The 10,657-nt window shown below is 38.6% G+C and overlaps 1 protein-coding gene across 3 annotated transcripts in view; it reads right to left on the minus strand.

Moving 5' to 3' along the window:
* Positions 1-10,062, minus strand: part of CHD8 (chromodomain helicase DNA binding protein 8) — a 58,102-nt gene extending 48,040 nt beyond the window's left edge. For all 3 annotated transcript variants that reach the window (XM_074294186.1, XM_074294187.1, XM_074294184.1), the window contains exon 1: positions 9,937-10,062. The gene's annotated coding sequence lies outside the window, so the exon portion shown is untranslated. The remainder of the gene's footprint in view (positions 1-9,936) is intronic.
* Between the last annotated feature and the right edge of the window lie 595 nt (positions 10,063-10,657).

Genomic DNA, 10,657 nt, shown 5'->3' on the forward strand with positions numbered 1-10,657 from the left:
TTTTGCATGATGTTACATCTGAATTCCTATCCTGAGAAGGTAACATCTAACATCTGAGGCAGAGTAAGTTGACTTGCTTAAAGTTCCACAACTATCCAATGTTAAAACTGAATGACCTAAAACACTTAATTCCTACAGTTTAGTGTACTTTCTATAAACACTCTAGGTACTCAATGATAAATCATACTTTCTACTTCTTGACAGATACTAGAGGTAAAGAATAAGATAAATATTTGGATGATGTAATTGTTTAGCTTCAATATGTTTACTAGTTATAAGGGAGAAGATTTTTTTAAAAAATATTTTTGGTAGAAGAAAAATTGGGATATAACAATTATGCAAAAAAAAAAAAAAGAAAAAAGGAACAGAATAAATAAATGAAGAATTTTTAGAAGTGTAAAGATGAGGAGATACCAACAATTAACTTTGGAATTAATATGATGAATGTATTCTATGTTTTAAAAAACCAAGCTGCATATATTGGGGAGAAAAAAATCTGGGACTAATATAACCAAAGATAACATAGGTAGAGCCTTCCATTCATATTCCACTAGAGGTCAGTACAACATTCTTTCAACAGATCTGATACTTTGAATGATAACTTCTATAATGGGGGAAAAGGTTCCACAGAATTTTTACCAGTAAAATTGAAGTTAATTATAAAAGAAAATCTAGTAGACGAAAGGGGAGTGAGGGTTGAATTTTAGGTGTAGAACAGCAGGACAGGTTTTAAGTAAGCAATCACAGGGAACCAGTGTCTAACACAGTTCGTGCATATGTCTCAGTGTGGCAGAAGTAGTGGGCAGAATCAGATGTCTGGGTTCAAATACCAGCTTTGACATTTAGCTGTGGGAATTAGTGGAAAGATGATTTATATTTCTAAGCTTCAGTTTCTTCATCTACAACAAGGAGATAAATATTTGCCTTATGTTTGTGACCTACTCATATTTATTATAATAGTGACAGATTTTGATTCATGTGATCTTGTGAATCCATCTATTTCGCAGGTCTTTATTTAATTTTATCGTGTTATATTGGCAAATATAATTTCTCAAATGATTAGAATAAATGCCACTTGGCTACTTACACGATCAGATTTTTCTGGCTCAGTTGTCTTCTGGTTTCCATCACTTAAACATTTGATGAATAGACAGCAAGAGAAACAAGAAGATAATTTGGGAAGATTTATGCAAAAAAGTATGATGTGCTATTATAAAAAATACTGAAGACCTATGAAATGATTGATAACTGAGTATCAGTATATTTAAGTTGGTAAATTTTCTAAAATTCCTGCACTCATCCATACACACATTTTAGCTACATTATTCTGCAGTAAACAGCATCTTCGGGGGGGGAGGGGTGTCAAAAAATTCCATTGCTCTGAAATCAAAATATTCACTTAATGGCAAAAATCAATACATAAATAATTTGTTATTATTTCTATAAAGTCAACTAAAAATGAATTATTATACTCTTAATTATTTGAAAAATATTTTTCTGCTAGCACTGTCACAAAGGAATGAAAACAGAAGCAAATGTTTTAAACATAGGAAAAATAATGAAGCTTATACAAGTTTGTGTAATGAGAAAAACATTTTGTTGTAAGGAAGAATTTCTTAACAAATAGAAATAATGGAATAGAGTGGCTCAGGAAGGAATATGTGTGTCCTCATCAGAGAAGTTCATGTGAAGGTTGACTATGGAAAACATTTTTGGTCTACTAGCTATAGGTTGGAACAGATGGGCCTTTTGAAATCTTTCCAAATCTGAAATTCTGAGAGTCTTAGAATTTGTGAGAGATATTAAAAGACTTTTGTAGTATTTAAACATTTTTCCCTTAGCAGGGATTGAATTGGGGGGGTAGGGTTGGGAGATGAAATGAAAATGAAAAAACACGCCCCTCTCAGAAAGTTATTCTGATATAATCCCAAGAGAATAAGAATCTAGAATTGAAGAAACAAAAGTTTGAGAAGGTATATTAAAAGAAGTAATAAAATGGATAGCATGATAGGTTTGGGATCAAGAAAATATGGGTTCAAACACAGTAGTTGTGTGAACATGGACAGGTCATTTAACCTCTGTGAGACTTTATCATATGTAAAATGGTGGTAACACCTGTTGTACTTATCTCACAGGAAGTTTGGATGTCTTAGTGAGATAATTAATGGGGAAAATGCTTTGTAAACTTGGAAGCACAATTTGTCAGATATTCTTATCAAGAGGATTCGAACTTCTTTATTTAGTATACTATAGTTTCAGGAGATGAGTGATTCCCCTTTCAACTTTTAATACTTTCAACTAATAAATGTAATACCTAAGCATTTTATTTAAGAAAAGGTCAGCCTAGTTTCAGATAATCTCATTAACAGAATGTTGGCCATCAGGAAATGAATTTTTTCATCTACAGCAATTCATGAAAATTTTTCATACTGAAGCACTTAAAATATAGGCAGCTTTTATTTATTCATAATGAGAGAAGGAAGTAGTTGTATATATGGTTTAGTTAATATTAAAAAATCATTTGTATCCTTGTCCTTATCCTTAACTATGTCTAATTTTGATATTTTGAAATTTTAAACAATCAATAAACACTTGTTAAACTCAGTGCTAAGTATGAGGGCACAGAAAAAGGCAAAAACATGGTCCCCGATCTCAAATAACTCACATTCTAATGGGAAAAATAATATATAAAGAGAACATAAAAAACACAGGGCACTTAATAAGAGCTATAAAATAGCATTTTACATAGTTCCTTAAAGCTTTGCAAAACATTTTATAAATGTCTTATTTTATCCTAATAACAATCCTGAGAGAAAGGAATTATTACTATCCCCATTTTATAATTGAGAAAACTGAGGCAGACAGAGGTTAAGTGACACCTAAATCACCCAGATATTAAGTTCTCTGATTTGAACTTGAGTCTTCTAGGTGTAGGTCCAATGGTCCTAGTTGCCTTGTAGTGGGGAAGCCTGAAGCACTTGGGAAGACCAAGAAAGTTCTCCTGGCAGGAAACAGTCTTTAAACAGTTTTGAAAGAAATTGGGGATTGTAAGAGGCAGAGGGGAGGAGTAAGTACACTGGAGAGTATCTAGAGTAGAGTAAAATATAGAAACTGGAAAGATTATGAAACTCATGAAGAGATTTAAGTGCCAAACAACCAACCTTTTAACTGAGTATGGAGGTAAAGGAAAGAAACTAAAAGGGCAGTGACATGATCAGACCTGCACTTTAGGGAAGTCACTGTAGCAGCAGCGTGTAGGATGGATTGAAGTGTGTAAAGACCTTAGGCACTGAGACCAATAAGAAAGCTAATGTTATAGTCTAGGGGAGATCTTAAGGAACATGAAACAAGGTGATGGCTGTGTGAATGAACTGAAAGAAATGCAAACCAGAGATATAAAGATAGAAATGACAAGATCTAGTAATTGATTAGATCTATGGGATGACTGAGAATGAAGACACAGAAATGACAAGTTTGCCTACCCGAGTAACTGGCAAGATGGTAAATAGGGTAGCTGGAAAGAGGGGTTGGTTGGAGGGTCAGAGGAGAAAGAGTGAGTTCTGTTTTGGACATACTGAGCTTGAGATACCTATGTTTGACATCCAGTTTGAAATGTCCAAAAAGCAGTTGACTTTTTTTTTTTTTTTTTTTTCCTGAGGCTGGGATTAAGTGACTTGCCCAGGGTCACACAGCTAGGAAGTGTTAAGTGTCTGAGACCAGATTTGAACTCGAGTCCTCCTGAATTCAAAGATGGTGCTCTATCCACTGCGCCACCTAGCTGCCCCAGCAGTTGACTTTTGAGGGACTGCCATTCAGGACATATGGATGTCAATAGAATTAATAATGGTAGTGATAAGATTGTGTCTGAGTATATAGAGAGAAGAGAACACCAGACAGAACCTTGGGATACACTCATAGTTAATGAGTGTGATATCAACATCACAACCATAATGAAGATCCAACAAAGGAGACTGAGAAGGATCAAACAGGTAAGAGAACCAAGAAAAAGCAGTATCCACAAAAAGCTGTATCCCCAGGCACAGTATCTAAGAGGAAAAGGTGATAAATAATGTTTAATGATACAGAGAAGTCAAGAAGACAAAACATCAGTCTGAAAACCTGACTCATAAGGACCAGGAAAACTGTATAACTTCCTATTATTTTCTCCTTAAGACAGTTTCATTGCTCTAATAGAGGTTAAATACCTTTGAATACTGAAGGCAATTTATTGCTATTTGCTAGATTTCTAATTTGGGAATGTAAATATTCTGGTTTAAAAAGCCACTTGAAGATAAGAATGAATATGATTCAAAGTTGACCAAATTTGCCTTTGTCATACTGATCAACTGAGAATCAGAGGAATTCAACAAGCATGCATTAAGCCCCAAGATGTTCAATGCACTGGGAATAAAGGATAAAATGAAATCTGGTCTCTGCTTCAAGGAGCTTACATTCTATTGAAAAGTAACCAATTTGTGGAGAGAAAAAGAATACTAGGAAGGGGGGAGACCAGGAAAGGCAGATCAAGGAAGGTAATCTCTGGGCTGAATCTTGAGAAAAATCCAAGGATTCCAAGAGGCACAGGTGAAGGAGTACTTTCCCAGGTTAGGGGGACAGGGATGAGGGGCTCAGATGATATCAGCTCGTACAAAATCCCTAAGGTAAAGACAGAATGCCAAGTTCAGAACAGGGAATAGTTCAGTTTGGTTGGAATTAAGGGTTCAGGATTCAATGTCTTGACTGCCAAGTGCCTCTCACAGCCTACTTTATCTAGGTAGGTTCTGATCATGAGTCCCTTGACCACCATGGCATTTTTTTTGCCTTTTTGGGCATATATTATCTGATCTCCTCTCTTTCCAGTTTTTCTAGTTCAATATTTCTTTCCAAACTACAAAACTCTGCAGTGGGCACCATTCCCCATTCATGCTGTCTTTGTCCTATTAGAATGTAAGCTCTTTGAGGGCAGGAACTATTTCTCACTTTTCTATTTTGATTGGCACATAATATTTAATAATTTTTTTCATTCATTTAGTAGACTATATAAAAAGAAATAATGTGAAATTTGTTTGAAATGTTAGGTCAGATAGTGAAGACTCTGACAAGCAAAGGAATTTGCATTGCATCCTATAGGTCACAAGGAGTTTCCTGTGCTTTAAGAAGATTATTTTGGCAGTTAAGTGAGAAGAGACTATTCACAAGAAGACCACTTACATGATGAGGGCCTAAAGTAGAATTGTGATTCTCGAAGTGGAGAGAAAGAGATAGATGCAAGTTATATTTTGGAGAAGAATTAACATGATTTGATAATTGAATAAATGTGTTTGGGGGGGAGAAGGAGGTATAAGTATTTATATAATTTCTACTATGTGCCAAGGACCATGCTAAGTCCTTCTAAAAAATATCTTATTTGATCTTCACAACAACCCTGTGAAATAGTGCTATTTTATCCCCGTTTTATAGTTGAAGAAGCTAAGGCAAAGAGATTAAATGGTTTGCCCATTAAGTTTTTGAGGATGGATTTGAATTCAGATCTTTCTGATTCTAGGGCCATAGATTTCTTACTGAACCAGTAGATGCTTCTAATAGAGATTAAAGAAAGAGGAGAGTTAAGAATTGCTCTGAGGTTGGGAATGTGTGAGACTAGAAGGATGCTAATGCAACTCAACAAGAATCAGAAAATTTGGAGGAAGAGTGGATTCAGAGCAAGGGATCTTAACTGGGATTCCATGAACTCATTTTTCAAAAACATTTCAAAAATATTTTCTTGGTAGTACTATGTATTTTATTTTATGGATTTAAAAATAACTTCAACTCTGGAGAAATTGAGGACCAGATATATAACCTATACATCTAGGGCTAGATATGTAATCTGCATTGATCATAATTGAATTTGAATATGAAGACCAACAGAGGGTGAGTAGAAAAGAGGGACAAAGAATTGGGAGATTGGAATTGGCTAACAACACAGCAAAAGCAACTGAGAAAGTCCTCCAAGCAGAAGAGTCAAGAGAAAGCAATGTCATAAAAACCTAGGGAGGAAAAAGCATCTAGAAGGAAGCAATTGTCAAAAGCTGCAGAGATGTCAAGGGATTTGCTCTTGAATGAGACTCTACTCTCTCCCATGCTCTTAGATTGTGTAGGCAGGTTCTGCTTGGTCCTGAGAAATGATGGGAAAAACTTAATCCCCTCTTCCATAGGTATTCCTGTGTTTTGGCTCAATGTCATTGGGGCACAATTTATGTACTGGTTCTTCCTCTGTCTCCTTTTCCTTCCTGTGTAAGGACCTCTGATCTGAACTCAGAAAAGGTCTGTCCCTTGCTATGACTGAATGGCTACAACCAGATGAGATGTTATGACTTCTCAGGTACTGCCTTGACCCTTTCTCCTGCTATGGTTCCAGAAATGGACTGCAAGGCACTGGACTGCCTTGCTTTCCGTGGCAACTCAGGCATAACCTGCTTAGATACTGGATCAGACAAAGGTTTCCTGGACACTAACTGCTCTCTCCTTTTGTGGTAGGGGCTCAGGTTGCCTGGGCCAAGCTACTTTTGTACTTTCCCTTCAACTTAACCCAGCTTGTTTCTGCTCAGGATTCTAGCAGTCTTTTTCTGGATCCCCAAACTGGGTGAAGGAACTTATAATCATGTCTCTTTGTTTTTCTTTATCATTGTTTCTTCTGGCATATTTTTAGAGTAAGGTGTATACGACCTGCAAAATGCTATTTTCTGAGGATTCCCAGAGAGGTCAAGAAGTGTAAGGACTTAGAAGAAATCACTGATTACTAGCGGTGTAAACTTGGACAGATCACTTAACCCCTATCGCCTTACCAAAATAAATAAATAAACAAATAAGAAATCACTGACAACCTTGGAGAGAAGTGGCCTCAACATGGAGCTGTAAAAGGTTTGAGTTTTAGAACATCTTAACAATCAAGATGAAAAGATCATTAAATTGGCAATGAAAAGGATAATTACAAAAAGACAAAAGAGAAGTTGAAAATTTTGATACATGGAAAGGAGATTAAATAAAACAGGATAAAGAAATGATGAAATAAAGCAAAGTTAAGCCAAAAAAAGACGTTTGAGAGCAGGAAAACAGCATTGAAAGACTTCAGAACTCTGCTTAATGTCATGTCCATTTGTCATGACAAAGAACCTAAGTTGAAGCATATGCATCTTCTGCCTGAAAGGAGAGTAGTAGGCTATAAGTATAGAATGAGACATACATTGGCTAACATAGCCAATGTGTTGATTTGTTTTGCTTTATTGCTAATTTGTTAGATTTTATTGGAAGAGGGTACTATCATTTTATTGCTGCTCTCTTCTTTTTTAACATATCTTTTTTTAAAAAATTCAGAATATAGTTAGTAGCCAAATAAAGATTTAGGGAATGATAAATTAGAAGACAGATAGCAACAAATGGCCACCAGCAGGATATAATGAGAAAGGTAATCAACTAAAGGAAAAAACATAGAAAGAAGTGGAATTAAATGAATAAGATATAATTACAAAACAAAACTCTATAACTGAAATAACAATTTGGACTGAATAATTTTCCATTAAAGGAAATATTAAATGGAAAACATAACAATCTCAGAATAGGTCAAATGCTATTAAAAATCTTCCCCTCCCTCCAAATCCTAAAAGTCAGTCTCAAAGTAGACCCTTCCACGTACATCCAAGAAATCTGTCCAGGAGATCTCCAGAAACAATCCTATGAGGTTAGAATTTTGTTCAAGTGGATTCCAGTGACATCCAGTGATAACAGAAAGTGTCACTGACCCTTCTGACACAATCTTACTTTAGGATTTTTAATGTCAGTTTGAGAGAAAATAATTCTTCTAAGAGAATACAAACAATACTGTCTCTCATAGCACTTTATGAGTTTCTGCTAGTTACTTGGGAATATAGTTTTTATTCTTCTATCTCTTGAACAGTGCACTTGGATTAGATTGGATTAGAAGAATGCCCCTTGTCCCAGAGCAGACTGAGAAGACATTGTCCTTTGATGAAGATAATCAGCATTTCTATGGGGCTTTAAGGTTTACTTCAGAAATACTTTCCAAATATTTCTTACATAAGTGCTGTGAAGTACACTTGCCCCTCAATCCTTTGCTTTCTCCTAGGACAACTATTAGTATACTGCTCTTCTTGCACAATAATGTTCCATTATCCCTATCCCAACCAACAGTCTGCAGTGATTGATAACACACTGCCAACAAACCTCCACCTCATCATCCTGCAGTGCTGCAGAGAAAGGAACACCAAGTCTATTTGCTAGTGATTCACAGCTCAGCAAGTTCATTTCTTTTCCTTCAGATCTAAATGAACTTTTGCAATTTGAGCACTGGCAAAATTAAAAGGCCAAATGCACTAGCTAGAACTAAATATAGAGAAATGAACCATGCAAGCTTCCTACATAGGGTTCCATCAAATCCCTTCCATCCTGACCCACCATTCCTTTGCTATTCCAGTCTTAAGCTCTCCCCACCCCCAATCACAGAGACATATATATTACTTCACCAATGTCCTTCATCCTGCCCAGCAGGCTCTCTGGCATTCCAGTTTTGAAACACATAAGGGCCTTTCAAATGGTAACAGTTTCTTTTCCTAACATAAGTCCTTTCCCCTTATGAGAATGAATGACTCCAAAATATTCAGAATAAAGAGCTTTCCACATTCTCATTCACTAGTACTGCCATGATTTGTTTTTCCTTAAAAAAAAAAAAAAAAAAAAAATTCCCCTGTTATCTATTTAGTGGCCCTTGCAGATAATTATTAAAATCACAAACCTAACTTTTAGCATCCTCGGGATAGTTATACTCCCAGTGGGTACTCAGTTAGGTAATGTTGATAATCCATAGTCATTCCTGTCACAGATGACGGACTCGGGAAAACAAAAAGGTCCGAATGCTTAACGGACACAGGTAAGATTGATGACTAGTGAGTGTAGCTGCTCAAACCTGCCCCGAGGGCTCTCCATTCAGTACCTCTTAGCTGCTTTGATTTTAAGGAGGACATGAAGTTCTAGGATCCAATTCTATGACTTCTTAGCTCACTCTGCTTAGTTACCACCCAAGAAACTGAGCCCAAGCCTCACCTTTCAATAGCACATCCTCTCTTGTGCTTGCCCCTTTAAACCCCCCCAGCTGCTGCATCTCCACAGCTGCTGCAATGGGCAGGGAGATTTCCTGCGACACTAGACACAGGTAAATAAAGACATTGGATTCAGTGTACGGTGGGGGGCGGGGTCTTCCTCCCAGAGAGAGTTTACATAATGCAATAGAAAACAAATCCGGGAGCCCCGCAGACCTGTCAGTGCAGGCGCAAAACTGAAGCCCCGCTCCATCCTACGCCCCGCTCCAAACGCAGGCGGTCTCCCTCTCTCGTTCTCCCGAAGACTCACAATTAGACCGGAATGCAGAACTCCTGTCCCCCTCCACCCCCAACACATTACTTCCCCTCCCCACCTACCTTTTTATACTAACCCAACCTCCCACCTCAGACTCCAGTGCGAGAGACCAACTGAACTGGGAGTTTTTTTCTCGGGGAGAGAAGGAAACAAGGCAGAAGGAAGAACCTACTACAACTCTACACCACGCCCAGTAAAGCAAGGACACAAATGCTACCGGGCAGAGGGAAGTAACTGCGATGTGCAGCGCTCCCCGCCCCCCCGTGCAACCTCCCCCCTTTCTGCACAGATGCTGCTACCCTCCCTACGTCCCTCACAAAGGAGAATGGTTCAGTCCGGAGCATCCCCCGGTAGCACCTGATCCCCCATTATTAACGGGGGAGGGGAAGAGGAGGAGGGGTAAGAGGAGAAGGGGAGTGGAGTTTATATATTGAAATTAGATGAAGATCAACTTTAGGTTTCGGAAAGCCCCAGGGACTCACCTAGAAGAGCCAAGGAGCGCGGAGATGGAAGCAGGAAGCCTACCTGGAAAATTCTTGCAGCCTCCTTTACCGGGAGGGTTTCAATTCACCCAGTTAAGAGAACAAGGCGCCTTCTGGCAGAGCATGGTCAGCCCCGGCCTCAACCTAACTTGCTGGTAGTCCATTCTCCCTAATCCCCGCCCATTTTCCTTCAGAATAACCAATGGCGTAGCCCGAACCCGTACTCATCTAGCAGGGTAGTGTGAGCGTCATCCAGGAAGTCTCTGGAGGGAAGGGAAGGTGGGGTCCTAGAAAGCCGAGGAGTACGTAGTTGGCTGAGGCAGTGCCTGACTAAAAACAAAATGAGGTGGCACTGTCGTCACCAGCCTCTGGTCCCCAGGGGTTTGAAGTCCTCAGCATCTATTTTTTTTTTTTTTTTTTTTTTTTTATCCCTGACTTTTTGGGAAACTCTGGAGTAAAAAACTTAGTGACTTGCTTCTTGGAGGCCATCTTGGGTTGGACTCGTTAATAGGGGGTGGTTGAATGTGGGGGATATGGTTTGAAACCCTCATTCCAGCTTCTCCTTGCCCTAAGTCCCGCGCAGGTCCCATGTGGCGTCCTTGAGAAGAAGCCGCCGATTGTGACCCCGAATCTCCCTCCCATGCAGAGGCCAACCCCGGGTCCTTCCCACCCCCGGCCCAGCATAGGAGAAAAGCTGGAACCCGCGTGGACAGAGCCCTCGACAGGGGAGAGCCGCCACACTCCGCTCCTGTCTTCCGAGAGCT

Source organism: Sminthopsis crassicaudata, chromosome 2 (genome assembly GCF_048593235.1).
Source record: "Sminthopsis crassicaudata isolate SCR6 chromosome 2, ASM4859323v1, whole genome shotgun sequence".
Classification (NCBI taxonomy): Eukaryota; Metazoa; Chordata; class Mammalia; order Dasyuromorphia; family Dasyuridae; genus Sminthopsis; species Sminthopsis crassicaudata.